General features: G+C 38.6%; 1 protein-coding gene across 8 annotated transcripts in view; it reads left to right on the top strand.

Annotated features, from left to right (window-relative positions):
* Positions 1–18,071, top strand: part of SCAPER (S-phase cyclin A associated protein in the ER) — a 562,100-nt gene that overhangs the window by 456,083 nt on the left and 87,946 nt on the right. The gene's annotated exons all lie outside the window — the stretch shown is intronic.

Below are 18,071 nucleotides of genomic sequence, written 5' to 3'. Positions count from 1 at the left end.
CTTTCCCAATACTCTATAATAATGCAGTCACACCCTGCCCTCTTTAAGCTTATATCCCAGTGTTGTCATGTTTGTATTTAGATATAGCAAGGCATGAAGCAGTAAGTCTTCTGTCTTTTCCAGTAAATGAAAGAAAATAATAATATCAGACATTCTAAGATCATACACACAGCTAAGTTCCTGTTTCTGTGCCCTTTCCCACTCCTCTTGGGGTTTTATGAGATGTGGGAAATGGACTAAAAGCATTCTTTATGGTTGGCCTCTGCGCTTGTTCAGTTCATTCTTACCTGTTAAAGCAGTCTGTTTAGAGAGGAAAAAGCAGCAATATTAGGTCTCATTAGCGTTTCTGACTGTGGCAAAAGTTTTAACATAGACCGCACTTCAGTATGTAGTTGCATTCGTTCAAAGATAACTTGCTTTCTCTTAAACCTTGACAATATAGTTTAATAAACTCCTGTGTTTTATGAAGTGTGCTTTAAGTTTGGCAGTTTCTTATAAACATACACTTACCCTACATCCCAGCAATCCCACTCCTAGCTATTTCTCCAAGAAAAATGAAAAACGTTTCTCTACAAAAAGACTTGTACAGGAATGATCTTAGCATCCTTATTCATAAGTAAAATCCCTAAATAACACACATGTCCACGAACAGGTGAATTGATAAATTGAGGTATATTCAGAGTGGAATATTTAGCAATAAAAAGGAATGAACTATTGATACAACATGGATGAATTATTCAGAATTCATGGAAACATTATTCATACTGCAGAAAGCCAGATTCAAAAATCTGCCTACTGTATGATTGCAGTTATTTGAAATTCTAGAAAATGCAAAGTCATTTATAATACAAAGCAGATCAGTGATTGCCTGTGCCCACAGGGGCAAAAGGGAACATTGACTTCAAAGGGGCACAAGGAAACTTTTGGAGATGATCAAAGTGTTCTGTATCTTGATTATGATGGTTCTTACATAGATGCATATATGTCAAAATTAATCCAAGTGTACACTTCAAATGGGTGCATTTTAGAATAAAATTTATTTTTTAAATATGTGTTTACAGGCCAGGTGCAGTGGCTCATGCATGTAATCCGAACACTTTGGGAGGCCAAGGTGCGTGGATCGCTGAGCCCAGGAGTTCGAGACCAGCCTGCGCAATATGACAAAACCCTGTCTTTACTAAAAATACAAAAAATTAGCCAGGCGTGGTGGCACATGCCTGTAATCCCAGCTACTCAGGAGGCTGAGGCACAAGAATCGCTTGAACCAGGGAGGTGGAGGTTGTGGTGAGCCGAGATTGGGCTACTGCACTCCAGCCTGGGCAACAGAGCAAGACTCCATTTCAAAATATATATGTATATATATATATGCTTTTACAAATGTGGCAAAATGTTATCAATTGGTGAGTCTAGGTAAACGATATACTTCATTTTATACTTCATTGTATTAGATTTAGAAGGGAAAAAAATACTCTTTCCAAAAGGCAGCAATGTAAAGACAGTAATTGTATTATTGAGGGGAATAAATAAGCCGAAGAGCTTAAGGAATATGCCATCTTCATAGAATTTTGTATCTGTTCTTTCAGACTACACTGCTACCTTCTTAATTCAGTGTCTTGATAAGTATAACATCAGGAAAAAAGCTACTGATTTGCTTTCCTCATATTTTAAGTGAACACAATTTAATTCACTTTCTTCCACTTTGAGTGCCCTTTTCAGACAAGAATATGCTATAGTAGACATCACAAGGAATACAGAGACAATATGGTGTGGAGCTTCCTCTCAAGAAATATGCAGTATAGCACAGGGGTTAGCAGATTCAGATCCACAGGCCAAATCACCACCTGCTTGTAAATAAAGTTGTATTAAAATACAGCATTTGTTTACATATGGCTGCTTTCTTCTTACAACAGTAGAACTGAGTAGTTGTGATAGAGACTGTATAACCTGCAAAGCATAAAATATTTACTCTCTGGCCCTTGACAGAAAAAAATAATCGCCAACTTCTTGTCTGATAGAATAGGTAAGACATGGATGTTAAAAACAGAGTGTCATAAGCAAAGTAAAGATCAAGTGTTCTAAGAGGTCAGAGGAGGGAGAGATTCCTTTAAAAGGAAAGTTGGAGAAAGTTTCATTAAGGAAGTGGTATTGATAGCCAAACCTAACTAGGAATTAGGCAGAGAGAGATTTGAGGAAACAAGTTGGTAAGTGCTGGGGGTAAGAGGCATGGAGCAAAACTTTACACATGCCCTTGAAAATCACCAGATAGAGGGAAATAAGGGCCAAATTAAGCAACCTTGTACCCACTTGTCATAGAATTATAGAATATCAAGAGCTGTAAACCTTAAAGATTCTCTCATATAACTATTTCAAGTTACAGTTGAGAAAACAGACTCAAAGGGATTAAATCATTCATACAAGCCCACATACAAAGTTAGTGGGGAAGCCCTACTAAAATTCAGCATTTATGCCTCCACACCTTAAGCCAGCATTTACTGAATTTAGCTGAATTGCTTCCCCAGAGAGACTTTCTAGGGCAAAGACTTTCATCTAAGGTATAGAATACAGATCAAAATCTGTAGAGTACATTTTTAAAATTACATATGCTCTTTCCTCCTTTGAGATTTATTTACTACATGAAATGAGAAATGTCAGTTATGGAGATATGTTCCCCCAAATGAATATTGTGGAAGAGTAAGGCCAAAACTTTTTCTAAAATCATGTATTTCACATATGGTTTAGTAGATATTTTATAGGCCTTTATAGTAAAATAAATGATATTATTTTGAAGACCATTTGTTGCTGCCTATGAATAACTTGGTAATATCTGGATTCTGTGTTGGATCAGATTACCCATCCCAAGACTCACTTTTGTATTTTTCATTCCTGGATGTGCTTCTGTCCAAACTTTGCCAAAAATTATGCCATCATTTGTCAAGTGTCAGCATTATCAAGCTTTGTTGTGTTACGTCACTAAGTGCTGTCCAGTAGAAGAGAGATGATAACTCACTGGCTTCTGGTAATACTTATCACCCTTTCCTGTCACAACCAAACCTCTTAAAGAGCTGTCTGCATCCATTCTTTTCATTTCCACACTGCAGAGTCACTATTCACCCACTCAGTTTGGTTTTTTCTCCCACCATGCCACTCAAAGTTCTTTCACCAAGATCACCAGTAGATTCTAAGTTGAAAGTCTCCCCTCCTTTGGTTTGTAGAAAATCTCCCTCTGGACTTTCCTCCTGCTGGGCCATTTTGCAAATGTTGATATGTCTCAGAGTACCTTTTTAGTTTTCTTCCTCCGCTTCTCCTACCAAACTGTACAATCTTCATAAACAGGGTTTCTTTGTTTGTTTGTTTGTTTCAACAAACAGCATGCCATTTGTTTCAACTGTTGCCCATACACTGATGGTCCCAAGTCAGCATCTTCATACCCTGAAACTTAGCATGCCCAGAACTGGGCGTATACTCCCCTCAAAATCGGCTTCCCCCACTGCATTCCCCATCCTGGTAAACAACTCTACCATATAAGCGAGAAACCTAGGAAAGTTAAAACCATCCCTCCCTTCACTCTTCTCTCCCCCCTTCCCTAAATATGCAGTCAATTAGATTATTCTCCATTTCCCATCATCTTTCATTTGTAAGTAATATAATAGCCTCCTTCCCTGCTGTTAAGTGTAACCCTTCCTATAGCAGCCTACATATTGTGATGATCCATTTTTCAAAAAATGAAAACTTTTCATGTCACTCCTAGCTTAGAATCCTTCATTGTCTTACCCCTCATGTTCAGAATTGAGAGCTAAACCCCTCATTGTAGCACGGCCTGTGTGATCTGACAGTCTCATACACCACTAGTCCAACTATCTCCAGCAACCTGCAGCTTCCTGAACACACATACTCTCTTCTGTCTTCTTTCATGCTGTTTCCTCTTCACTACCCAACATCACCACCATCCCAGCAGGCTAAGTTTTTCCTCTTTCTGTGAGACTCAGCTCAGGGGTTACCTCCCCCGGGCACTGCACCTTGCACCTGTCCTCATAAGACCATGAGTTTACTTATCACCTGGAATTCGAATTACGTTTTACTTACCTGTGAACTCTGGGAGGCAAGACCGTGTCTTTCCTCTTCACCTGTTGAGTTTATCACTGAGTCAAGGACATAGTATTCAAAAAATGTTCAATGAATGAAAGAAATTGTTGTAAGCTAATGTGTTTTGTAGTTCAGATAATAATATTTCAGAGATAGGTGTCTGAGAATATAGGAATAACAAACTCAGTTTCAGCTATACTTTCACAACACAAAATGAGTTTGTGACCTCAGATGTTTAGGGGTTTTGCCACACACACACCAAGCCAAGTAGTCCTTCAGCAGCAAACACCAGCTGGGAGCCTCTACTTCAATTCAATTCTGACTACTTGAAGTTAGCATCATACCCACAGGTTTAGAGCTCAGTCCCACAAGACTGTCTACCACTTCAGATGCCAATCACAAGTCTCAGGTTGTTTCACCTATGCTTCTGACCACATAGCTATAAATCAGAGTTCCCCATGACCCTTTCCTTGGGTTCGATGAATTTGCTAGAGTGGCTTACAGAACTCAAGGAAACACTTACATTTACCAGTTTATCACAAAGGATATTACAAAGGATACAGATGAAGAGATTTATAGGATGAGGGAAAGAGGCATGGATTACCCTCTCCAGGTGCACCACCCTCCAAAAACCTCCATGTGTTTCATGCTCCTGAAGCTCTTCAAACCCTATCCTATTGGGTTTTTATGGAAGCTTCATTTCATAGGCATGATCAATTAAACCATTAGCCATTGGTTATCAGCTTAACCTTCAGCCCTTAATACACCAGACCTAACAAACATCATAGCTTAGCCTAGTCCACCTTAAATGTGTTCAAAACACCGACATTAGCTTATAGTTGGGCAGAATTAGCTAAAACAGAGTCTATTGTACAATGAAGTGTTGAATGTCTCATGTAATTTATTGAATCATGTACTGAAAGTGAAACAGGGAATGGATGTATAGGTACTCAAAGTATGGTTTCTATTGAACGCATATCTCTTTCACACCATGATAAAGTCAAAAAAATCCTAAGTTGAACCATGGCAAGTTGGGAACTGTCTATATATATTTCACAGTATTATGAGATTATGGATGATATACATTTCCTTTTTCATATGAATTTGTCTACTTCAGGATATGCACATAACTACCTCTTTAAACTGTAGGGGGTTATCCAGAATGTTAATCTCTATCCTATAAAGTGGATAGCAAAGCTTAGTGATTATCCATAACACATCTGTCCTTATAAGTATCTACTGAACTTGCCTGAAGAGATTAAAGGAAATTTCAGTTCCCTATATGTGCAAAAACAACCTATGAGAAAATAATAAATACTTGTATTTCACTAAAGCTCTACCGCTAAAACTTCCTGAGGTTCTTTTGCAGCTTTTGCTGAATATGAAACATGTCCTTTGGGGCAGCTATTGCAATGAGAAACAATGTTTAAATGATTCATTAGCACCAGATGAAGCCTGGATTCTCATTTATCTAATCATGATCACTTGTTGCAGTGCCCTGGAAATGGTAATAAAACTTCTTTCACACTTGTTTAGTGCTTTATAATTTTTGAGCACTTTTACATGTCACCTTGATTAATTTTCAGTATTGTATACTACAGTAGTTAAAGACTCAGTCTCAGAAGTGAGACAGCCTGGATTGAAATCCTGACCCTGATGTAATTTAACCTCTCTGAACCCTAGTTTTCTTATCCGAATATAGGAATAACAATATTTCTGATCTATGAGAGTGTTGTGTCGATTAAGTGAGATGATCCAGATGAGCTGTTATCATGGAACCTCACATTAAGTGCCCACTAAATGTTAGCTGCTATTACTATTATCACTACTGCCCCTTCCACCACTGTTTCTACAAGAAAATTCCCTGTGCAGTAAGAGTGGATATTACCACTGGAAGAATCAGAGGTCTTAAGAAAGGGTTAAGCACTCATGCAACACCCCTCTCGCCATCCTTTGGTGGTGTTAAGGAAGGCTGAATGGGAAATCGAGATTTTAATCCTCATCCAGCAGTAATGATGCACCTCCACCCGGGGTGCATGGAGACTGTATTGGAAGCCTCATTTTTTACCCCTACTGAGAGATAGTGAGATTCTCCTCCCCCACTCACCAGGATGGTGCCAGAAGGGGCCAAGTGAGATGCCAGGACTCACCAGCTTCCTGTGGTAACAAGCCCTATCCCATCCGCTCCTGTGGAAACCACGTGGGGAACAGTAACATGCCATCTCTGGGTGGTGATATCAGTAACATGCCATCTCCAGGTGGCTAACTCAGGAGCCTGAATTCCTGCTGTCACCTGATAATGAAGCAGCCTTCACCCCCACCTGACAGTAATGAGATGACACTCCCTGCCCTCCATCAGAACAGTGTCAGAGGAGGTCTTCTAAAACAAGATTTAAATAAGATACAGTCTTATCATACACAAAGCTTCCAGAATATAATTTAAAAATCACTCATCATAAAAAGAACCAGGAAAATCTCAACCTGAATGAGAAAAGACAACAGATGTTACAATTCTTATAAGGATTTTAAAGCAGCCACCATAAAAATGCTTCAACATGCAATTACAAATATGCTTAAAGCAAATGAAAAAGTAGTCTCGGCAAAGAAATAAAAGATATATATTCTCACAAGTGGAAACTAAGCTACGGGTATGCAAAGGCATACAGAGTGGTATAATGAACATTGGAGACTCAGGAGGAGAAAAGGTGAGAATAGGGTAAAGGATGAAAAACCTACTTATTGGGTACAGTGTACACTATTCGGGTGACAGGTGCACAAAAATCCCAGACTTCACCACTATACGGTTCATCCATGTGACCAGAAACCACTTTGATCCCTAAAGCTATTGAAATAAAATAGAAGATATAAAGAATAACCAAGTGAAATGCTATAATTGAAAACTATAATAATCCAAAATTTTAAAAGTCAGTGAATGTGCTCCAATGACTTGAATGGAGAGAAAGGATGAAAGAATGAATGAATTTGAAGTTAGAACAATCAAAATTACCCAATCTGAAGAGAACAACAGAGAAAACAGACCAAAATGTTTTAAATGACCAGAACCTAAGGACTGATGGAGCTATAACAAGAGATCTAACATTCATGTCATCAGACTCATGGGATCTAACATTCATGTCATCAGACTCATGGAAGTAGAAAAAAGACAGGGATGAAAAAGTATTTGAAGAAATAGTAGCTGAAATGGTCCCAAATTTGGCAAAAGATGTGTGGGTTCAAGAAGCAGAGCAAACCACAAACAGAATAAACAAAAGGTAAATTGTTGGACTTAAGCCCTAACACATCGGTAATTAGATTAAACATAAATGGTTCCAAAATAACAAAATTTTATTTAAAAATGGGAAAGGTTAGTTTACAGCAGTGAGGTGAGAGGGAAAATTTGTGGAAAAACTGAATTACATAATGAACATAAAAAACATGAATTTCATTTTTTTAAGTTCCATCAAGTTCAAGACACTTTTATAAGTGGTACTACCAGCCACTTAATTTATCCCTAAAAAACTAAGGGTCCTGGGAATTTAACCATGTCAATGCAGTCTTTTTTACATTATTAACTGAAAAAAAATGGGGCCCTTTACAGATTTTTTAAGATTAGGAAACAAAAAGAAGTCAGGAGACAAATCAGGGCTGAAAGGTGGATGCCCAATGATTTCCCATCAAAACTCTTGAAAAGTTGCCTACATTTGATGAGAATAAGCAGGAGTATTGCTGTGGTGGAAAAGGATCCTCCTGTGAAGCTTTCCCAGGTGTTATTCTGCTCATGCTCTGGCTAACTTTCTCAAAACGCACTCATAATGAGCAGATGTTATCTTTCTTTCACCCTCCAGAAAGTCAAAAAGCAAAATGCCTTGAGCATCCCAAAATGTTGCCATGATCTTTGCTCTTGACTGGTTCGCGTTTGCTTTGACTGGGCTATTTCCACCTCTTGGTAGCCATTGCTTTGATTGTGCCTTGTCTTCAGAATCATACTGGTAAAGCCATGTCCTACTGCAGTTCTTCCAAGAATTGCTTCAGGATCTTAATCACCCTTGTTTAAAATTTCCATTGAAAGCTGTGCTCTTGTCTGCAGCTGAGCTGGACACAATGGTTTTGGCACTCATCAAGTGGAAAGTTTGTACAACTTTAATTTTTCAGTCAGAATTGTATAAGCTACCAGTTGAGAAGTCTGTGGTGTTAGCTGTTGTTTCTGCTATTAATCATCAGTCACCTTCAATTAGAGCACAAAATGAATTCTTTCCTTGTAAATTGATGTGGATGGTCTGCTGGTGCAGGCTTCATCTTCAATATCATGTTGTCCCTTCTTAAAACAAGTTATCCATTTGTAAACTGCTGATTTCCTTGGGCCATTGTCCCCATAAACTTTTTGTAAAATACCAGTGATTTCACAATTCTTCTACCCAAGCTTCACCATAAATTTGATGTTTGTTCTTGCTTCAATGTTAGCAGAATTCATCTTGCTCTTAAAGGGGATCTTTTCAAATTGATGTCTTATCTTTCTTTGTGCCTCCAACTAGAGCCTCTTCAGACATGTTATAACAAGTTGGTATAAGTTTATCTTGGTGCAAAAATAATTGAAATCCACACATAGTTTTTTCAAAATACACATTTTTCACAAACGTTTTGAAGACCTCTTACATTAAGGAGCCCTGCACTGTTTGGGAGGATGAACTAGATAATCACCTTTAGGCTTTCCAACTCTGGGAGTCTCTGATTTTCTCCATTCTTCAAGGTCCACCATCTAGCATTATTATTAGAAGGTGATTCCCTCGGTGGTGGTGTTATTTTTTTACCCCAACTTTCGCTGTTTATCTGTCTTCTCATTTGCATCAGTACACATGCCCCCACCACCTTTTTCATTGGTTTTTTATTTCCTGGTTTTTACCTGTATTCCAGGTAAAATGAGATTACTTGAATAACTTCATAATCATAAATAAAGACCTACAGAATCATAGAATCTGAGACTTAAAAGAGGTCTCAGAGATTAACGAGTCCATCCTTATACCAGGGAAGATATAATGGTGTTGGGGTATATCACCTAACATGAAGTCAGATGTTTTGAATTTGAGAAGCTGCTCCATTATTTGCTGACGTCAAGATCTTGTGTAAGTTGCTTAACCTTTCTGAGCCTCTGTTTTCTCATTTGCATAATAGGCATAATAATAGATATACTAGAGGGTAGCTATAAACATTTAATGAGATAAATATATATAAAGGGACCTAGCTTGCCATCTTACAGTGGACTCTCAGTAAATATTAATTAAAGCTTAATGTCCTCATTTTATACATAAGGAACTGGATACACAGAAGTCATGCTGGTAGCAGAAGGTGAGATAGAATGAGAGAGACTCAGGCCTCCCAGCACAGTGCTCCCAACACACCAAAGCTGCTATGTAAATGCCTCTCAAACCTACCCATTCTTTCATTGGACAAATATTTAGGCACTGGAACTACAGAGACAAATTGTAGCTCACAGTAAGAGACATTTAAAATGTAGTATAATGATTGCTGCAGTAAAGCACAGCATATACAAGGTGTTTGGGAATTACAGTGAGGCACATAACTTATTTTGGGGGGTGGGGAAAAGAAAAGATGCACCTCATAGACTACAATAAGTGAAACAGGACTAAGAGGTGAACACGTAGGATATTGCATAGAGAAGGGTTTTGGGTGCAAAATTCCTTTCTTCCTTTAATTCACTTTACACCTTTGCCCAGGATGACTAAATACTATATATATATTTAATGCTGGTTTTCTCTTTACCTTGGACCTTCTAAATGTCACAATTATTGGTTTGGTGAATTTTTTTAGTGAAAATCAGTGTCTATATGCATTTAAAAAATATTTAGTGAACATCTACTACATGTCCGATGTTGTTTAGGCACTGGGATCGTAGCAGTGATCAAGACAAAGTCTCGCTCTCGTGGAGCTTATATTCTGATTGAGAAAGAGAGGAAATAATGTACAGTATTTCAGGAGGTAACTATTGCACTGGAAGAAAAATAAAGTTGAGTAAGCAAGAAAGGGAAGATAGGTTTGGGGAGAGAAATGTTACTTTAAATAAGATACTCTTGCCTAACTTACGGATGAGATGACATTTGAATAGAGACCTAGAAGAAGTGGAGAAATTAGTCATGAGGTTACCTGGGGGAAAGGTATTCCAGGCACAGGAAATATCAGAATGTGAGCAAGAGACAGACTGACTTAGTATATTAATTCGGGGAGGAATGGAGGTAGAAGATAGATCAGAAGGGCTTCCTTGGGCATCATGAGGTTTGGAGCTTTTAGTTTGCAGGAAATGAGATACCAGGGAATGTGTTGAGCAGAGGAAGTATATTATTCAACGTGTATAACAAAGAGTTTTGTAAGCATCATGACCACTACGGCATACACTATAAAGTTTGCTGACATTTTATCTTGTTAGGATTTTGTCTGCATAAATATAGGCTCAAAGGCATAAATATGTTAGAAAGGGTAATGATATTTAGGATTAATTGCGGTGTCTTCTTTAATATTGTCATAACATTTTTGTGGCACAAAAAGAAGGGGAATAGGCCAGGCACAGTGGCTCACGCCTATAATCCCAGCACTTTGGGAGGCCAAGGCAGGCAGATCACAAGGTCAGGAGATCGAGACCAACCTGGCTACCACGGTGAAACCCCGTCTCTACTAAAAATACAAAAAATTAGCTGGGCATGGTGGCGGGTGCCTGTAGTCCCAGCTACTCGGGAGGCTGAGGTGGGAGAATGGCGTGAACTGGGAGGCAGAGCTTGCAGTGAGCCAAGATCGTGCCACTGCACTCCAGCCTGGGCGACAGAGCGAGACTCCATCTCAAAAAAAAAAAAAAAAACAGAAGGGGAATAATTTTAAAAGATAATAGTGAAAAACTACTAGCCACTTCTGTGTGATTTCCTTTTATATTTTCAAGCCATGTAAATTGTTGAGGTAAATACCTTTCATCAGTTCTATTTTTATGCATAATATAACACGGGCATACACGCTTTATAAATATCAGTGGCAAAAAGACTGTTGCATGTTTAGTGACCGTTTCGTATAGGAAATGAGGTCAACAGTGTAAGAACTTGTCTCTGCTGCTGGAGCCCTTCCACATTTTTTGCCTTTTTTTTTCTATACTCTGACACTGCCTTGACAGTTTTCTAAACAATCTCTTATTGGTTCTCAGTGAACCTAATTCATATTCTGAGCATTCTGTATACACTGTACAGCTTGAAAATATGTAAACCTATCTTCAGAATACTAAAAAATAGTTGTACAGAATTACCAGTAATTACTAATTTAATTTTCTCTCTCATGGAATCACATTACAGAACAATAGATTTTTGTTACTAATAAAAGCATCTTTCTGTATTGCAAACAAGAATGTTGAAAGTATTTGAAACCACTTTGGCAATGGGAAAAAAGAATACATGCTTGGCTTTTAAAAGTTATAATGACTTTTAATTTAACTTTGCTGAAAACATTTTGATTCAGGGCTTGGTCCTATAAACATGGGGTTTAATTTTGGAATAAGTTCAGAGAATCGGCACCAGTATCTATTCCAGCCCTGATGATTTCTGTATCCTCAAGGAAGTCTTTTTCTCCTCTAGACCTTGGTTTCCCCAAAGATAAAATGAAAAGATTTGACTCTAAGATTTTTTCTATATCTAAAACTATATGAAATATCTACAAATTTTTAAAAGGTCAAATACCTTTTGAGAGGAATGGGAAATTTTACAATAAGATTATGCACATGAAATCACTGTATAATAAGCTGCTATTATAAAAGTAAGATAACGATCACTCTAGTGTATTCTAAAGAAATACTCTAAAGGAAATACCTTTCATCCATTTGAAAAGAAAGCATAGTTTTAGATTTCTGCCTGAGGGGTGAGAGATTCAGAAGGAGCAAAACCTACATAGCTCTCTTTCCCAGGCCAGGCTTGGTACATACCAGCAGGTGGTGGTTACAAACACTGATGCGTGCTGGGAAGGTAACCTTCCCCTGCCCCTCCACAGACCACCCACCCCAGAATGGAATGTGTTCCAGACTCAGGTAAGTCAGGTGTGTAATAGAGCAGAGAGGGGGAAGGGAGGAGGTTGCTTGCACATCTTGCCCAAAGGACAGGCGCTTGGCCCAGCAGCTGTGCTGAAAGTAAGTTCAAACTCAAGTGTTGCTCTATAAGCAAATATGAGAACTCACTCACGTAAGTGTGTATTTCATGTATTAAAGGTGTCCCAAAAGAGCAGGCTGCTCACAAGTGAGCTATTTTATCTCTGGCAAGTAACGGTGATACCCAACTAGATGAAAGACAGCAGTGCAGTATACTGCTTTGAATAAAATGTCATTTACAGTATAGAAACCTTCTCCTTAAAGTTTCTTTTTGTCAAATCTCATTTATAAGACTAGAAGGTCTTTGGGAGGCTGAGGTGGTCGGATTGCTTGAGGCCAGGAGTTTGAGACAAGCCTGGCAAACATGACGAAACCCTATCTCTACTAAAATATTAGCTGGGCCTGATGGCACACACCTGTAATGCCAGCTTCTTGGGAAGCTGAAGCACAAGAATTGCTTGAACTGGGGAGGTGGAGAATACAGTGAGCAGAGATTGCACCACTGCACACTAGCCTGGGTGACAGAGCAAGACTCTATCTTTAAAAACAAACAAACAAAATTTGTCTCACTGAAGATGAGCCCCTCTTTACGTTAATTCTGGCAATTTTGAAATTCTTTACTAGATGAAGCATTGGTTTTCTATTACAACATTCCTGTAAAATAACTTAAACCCAGCAAAAGAAAAATCTATACAAAGGGACAAGGAGAATTTCTGGGACATTTGAATAAAATGTCCTCTGAGACAGACCAAAAAATACTTTACCGAAGGTTGCAAGCAAAAAACACTATTTTTAACAATGAAATGGCCAATCTAAATGAAAAAATGCAATTTTCTATGAAAAAAAATTTGTTTCGGTGCTTGAACTGGATGTGAGGCTCAGTGAGACTGTTGAAAAATAGGAGATCATGGTGAGAAAATAGGACGGTTCAGTAGAGTAAAGGCCTTTACACCTGGGCCTGAGATCCTAGGATTTGGCCCAGCAAGCCTGACAAGGGAGATTTGCCTAGTGCAGGGCCACAGGGATTCTTTGTGTAACTGCTAGATTGTTATAGAAGTTTCTCCATTTGTGTTTGCTTTATGAGCAACTGACAAAATGGTGTTTGTGAAATTAGGCACAAATCCCCCAGTGAGACAGAAAAATAAAAGTTGCCAGTCAGCTATAGGCAGAGAATATAACAATAGTGTAAAACTATATATCTGATCTGCTTTACATTGAGCTTATTTTCTTGGGGCAGATGAGGAGGTAACATTTGGTCCCCAAACCACATTTACAGTTTCTAAATAATGAGATTAGTATGTTTCACCCAGAATTATCCCAACAGTCCATAAATATATTCTTAATTTTTTTTTTTTTTTGAGACAGTCTTGCACAGTCGCCCAGGCTGGAGTGCAATGGCATGATCTCGGCTCACTGCAACCGCCACCTCTTGGGTTCAAGCAATTCTCCTGCCTCAGCCTCCCAAGGAGCTGGGATTATAGGCACCTGCCACCATGCCTGGCTAATTTTTTGTATTTTTAGTAGATACAGGGTTTCATAATGTTGGCCAGGGTGGTCTCAAACTCCTGACCTTGTGATCCTCCCACCTTGGCCTCCCAAAGTGCTGGGATTACAGGTGTGAGCCACCACGCCTGGCCTATATTTTTAATCTTTTGGCCAAGAGTAAAGCTCATGTGGAAACCCCTAGTTTTTTAATGGAAGAGACATAAGTAAGGCAGTGTTTTAGCCCATGACCCATTTTCACATCCTCCACCAGAGACGCAGCTTCTCCACAACTCTCAGTAAAAGAGATGCCCAATGGGAGGGAGTCACTGTGGGGTAAGGGAAACCACATGGGCTTTAGAGTCTTAGCAGATTGGGTTCAAGTCCCAGCTCTTCCATTCAGTAGTTGTAAAACTTGGACATGTTGCTTGATGTCTCTGAACTTTGATTTCTAGTCTGTAAAAATTAAATGAGATAATATAAGGAAAATGATTAAGAACCTGGCATGGTAGAAAACTCTAGTAAACATTAGTTTTCATTCTTCCCCCACTACCCTCATAAGTGTGGCTCATATTTTAACGTTTTCTTGACCTCTTAAGGGTGTCCTTTTGAGAATTAGCAGTTAACACTGATTTGTAGTAAATCCTAATTTCACAGGAAATAAAGATGATTCAGTCTGTCCCCAGATCGCAATGCCTTTTGCATTCTCGTATCTGTCTTTTCTTGTGCTTCCAGAACTAATATCACATTTTACTACTGCCTACCTGTAAAATGGTCACCATTTTTCTCTCTCTGTTTTGTTTTTGTTTTTTTTTTTTTTGTGAGACAGAGTCTCGCTGTGTCACCAAGCTGGAGCCCAGTGGCGTGATGTCGGCTCACTGCAACCTCCGACTCCCAGGTTCAAGCGATTCTCCTGCCTCAGCCTCCCAAGTAGCTGGGATTACAGGCACGCACCACCAAGCCCAGCTAATTTTTGTATTTTTAGTAGAGACAGGGTTTCACCATGTAGGCCAGGATGATCTCCATCTCCTGACCTCATGATCCACCCACCTCAGCCTCCCAAAGTGCTGGGATTACAGGCGTGAGCCACTGTGCCCGGCCCATTTTTCCTTTTTATATTATTCCTTCTGTTTCTATAAACCAAGAAACCACATCTTGTTATAGTTTTATAAAATTAGTCTTTAGGGTCTGGACAAAAGCCTGAGGATGAGCAAAGCATCAGTCTGCTCCCTTGACTATGTATGTGTTAGGTACTCAAATGTTAGATGAGCAAGTGTTTAAATAAATGACATCAATTTTATTATCTCAGAAGTCTTTTTTATTTCCTGTTGACTCTCAACTGTATTTTTAAAAGTTCCAGTTACTGGATAAAAAAACTTCTAGATAAATGAAAGATTGCTAAATACAACATGCATACATAGTGTTTTATTTGAAATACTTCATGATGAAAAACAGTACAAGGTTGTTGGAGAAAAAGGAATATGAAAATTTGTGATGAATGAAGACTCCCTGACATTACCTAGAAATGTATTACTCATATTCTTTCTTTAGTGTGTAAAAGAAAAAGAAAGTTGTATTTTAGAGGATTTATTGAGTTAATTTTAGAATGTGGCCAGTTGAACAGATAAATTACATTCTCTCTGTCGAGAGGTCTTACTAATATTCTAGTAAATAGATGAAAGTCATAACCCCTCAAAGAAAGAGCACAGGAAGGAAAGGAAAGCAAGTATTTTTTTTTTCAATCTGGAAAGCACACGATTGAAAGACAGTTGCCCAAACTAGCAAAACGCCAGAAGAAAATTTGTGCCACAGAATCCTAGCAGGACTCAAGAATTAGAGTTACTGGCTATCTCAGAAAATGAGGGTGCAGGTGGGGCTGCAAAGAAAGGAATTGGTTGAAAGTCTAAATAAAAGGCAGTTTAGGTGCCCTGGGTGCCTTAGAACCTACCTACTCTATGTATAGCCAAGTGACTGCCATTGCCCAGCCCTCAGAGAAGACACCAGTTTCAATCAAAGTTACATAGAACATGGGGATGGGGACACCAGGCACAGCCATACAAAAACAAAGTGATTTAGTGAAAACCCATTCTCAGAACAGTAAGATACTGAGCCCCCTTCTCCAGTGAACCTCTGAAAATGGGCACCATGTTATACACTCCAGGTTTGCGGAGGATATAAGATTTCATTCTGTCTCATGAAATTAACTGTCCCAGGACTATAAATATTAAAAGCTGGGATCTCCCAGCAGAAAAGTGTGGTCTCAACCTAATCACCCAAATTGAAACTCCTCACACAGAAGTTTGTATTCAGCTTCTGACTGATTAGATCCAGATTGTGATACACTGATATATTCATTCATCAATCTTAAATATGAACAAAAAGCCCAAGATTACTACATGTTTGAGGAAAGCCTCCAACTTGAAATACGGAAAAACCTCAAACGAAACAGAGACCATGTTAGAAACAAAAGAAAATCTTTTAAAAAGTATAATTTCACAAAGATGAGAAGATATTGCATCCATGAAATAAAAACAAGACACTACCAAAACATAGAAAGCCAAAAAGACCTCTTGAAATTTTAAAATATAATTGATGAAACAAACTAATAGGACCAGAAAATAAGGAAGTCTCCAAAGAAGTAGGAAAAAACATAAAAAGATGAAAAGCAAGAGAAAAAGTATTTTCCAAATTAGAAGCTCATTCTAGGTTCAAAATCCATCAGAAGGCCGGGCGCAGTGGCTCACGCCTGCAATCTCAGCACTTGGGGAGGCCAAGGTGGGCGGATCACCTGAAGTTGGGAGTTCAAGACTAGCCTGGCCAACATGGTGAAACCCTGTCTCTACTAAAAATACAAAAATTAGCCAGGTGTAATGGCGCACACCTGTAATCCCAGCTACTCAGCAGGCTGAGGCAGGAGAATCGCTTGAACCCAGGAGGCAGAGGTTGCAGAGAGCTGAGATTGTGCCACTGCACTCCATTCTGGACGACAGAGTGAGACTCTGTCTCCAAAAAAAACAAAACAAAAAATCCAACAAAGAAAATGAATGGGAGGAAATTAGCAAAGAAATAATGCAAGAAATTTTCCCAGAAATGAAACATAAAACTTTCAAGTTGAAAAGACCACTGAGTTTATAAATAAAACTCAGTTCAATAAATAAAAGAAAATACCAAGGCACGGGAAATCAGCCGTCAGAAGATTCTAAGTTTCTGGAGTTTCAAAGTTCTACACGGCGTGCACTGAAGTATTAGGAATTAGAGACTTCTAAACAGCCATGCTTGAAGTGGAAAACAATGGAGCAATCCTTCAAAACTTAAAGGATATGGGTTCCAACCAATAATCCTATATCCAGCCAAACTATTGATAAAATGTAAGGATAATAAAAGATATTTTTAAATGCAGAATCTCAAAATGTTTCTTCTCATGCACTCTTTCTTAGGAAGCTGGTGGAGTAGACCCTACACTAAAATGAGAGAATTGTATGGAAAGAAAAGGAAGACATGTGATCCAAGAAATAAGGGCATCTAACCTACAGCTGTGTAGTAGGCCTAGAGAGCTACCAGTCTAGGTTAGAGAAAGACGGTGGCTGATTTCAGGAAGAATGTCTCCTTTGGAGAAGGAAAAAGAATCAGCAATCCCTGATGTACATGAACTTGACAGGAAATTTCATTTTGACAAGAAAGATAGACAATGAATTACTGATACATAAATAGGAAATTCAACATATAGGGAAAAATGATTATCTCAGTGAAACCAAAAATTTTGGACAAAAGGGTAAATATTAAGTAGATTAGCTGTGACTATTTGCATAGTCATAATAGAAAAAACAATAACTATTACTATGCAGTCGATTGTGCTGTTTAACAGATGTTCTGATTGTTTCTCTCTTTCCAAGTACATGATAGGATGACATTTCCTGGCTCCCTTTGTGGTTGGGTGGACTGTGTGACTAGTTCTGGCCAAAAAGTTGCTTGTTTTTTCTAAAGATCCCCCTTTTGGATCCAAGTGATCATTTATTCCTCTATCTTTGGTAGAACTGATACAGATAAACAGTGAAAATGAGGCAAAGGCTGGTTGTCACCAAGTAAGTACATTTGTGGAATTTAATATTTTACCAGATATTTTCCCATTCATCTTCTTAGTTGAACTTCAGAGTTGTCCTGGGAGCTAGGGAGATACAGAAAGCAAGGAACTTGTCTCAGATCATATACTGCAGAGCCATGGTCCAAGCTCCAACGTTTAATAACCACGTTACTTGTAAACTATACACAAAGAGAGCTGAGTGTGACATTATGTACTAGGGAAAGAACTATTTTGCCATTTTGTAGTAGGAAATGCAAATTTCATCCTGATAGAGGAATTCAGGTTAGATATTTTGTAATA

This window comes from Nomascus leucogenys, chromosome 6 (genome assembly GCF_006542625.1).
Source record: "Nomascus leucogenys isolate Asia chromosome 6, Asia_NLE_v1, whole genome shotgun sequence".
Lineage (NCBI taxonomy): Eukaryota > Metazoa > Chordata > Mammalia > Primates > Hylobatidae > Nomascus > Nomascus leucogenys.
Note: the sequence above shows the minus strand (reverse complement) of the source record. Positions and strands in the feature narration are given on the sequence as shown.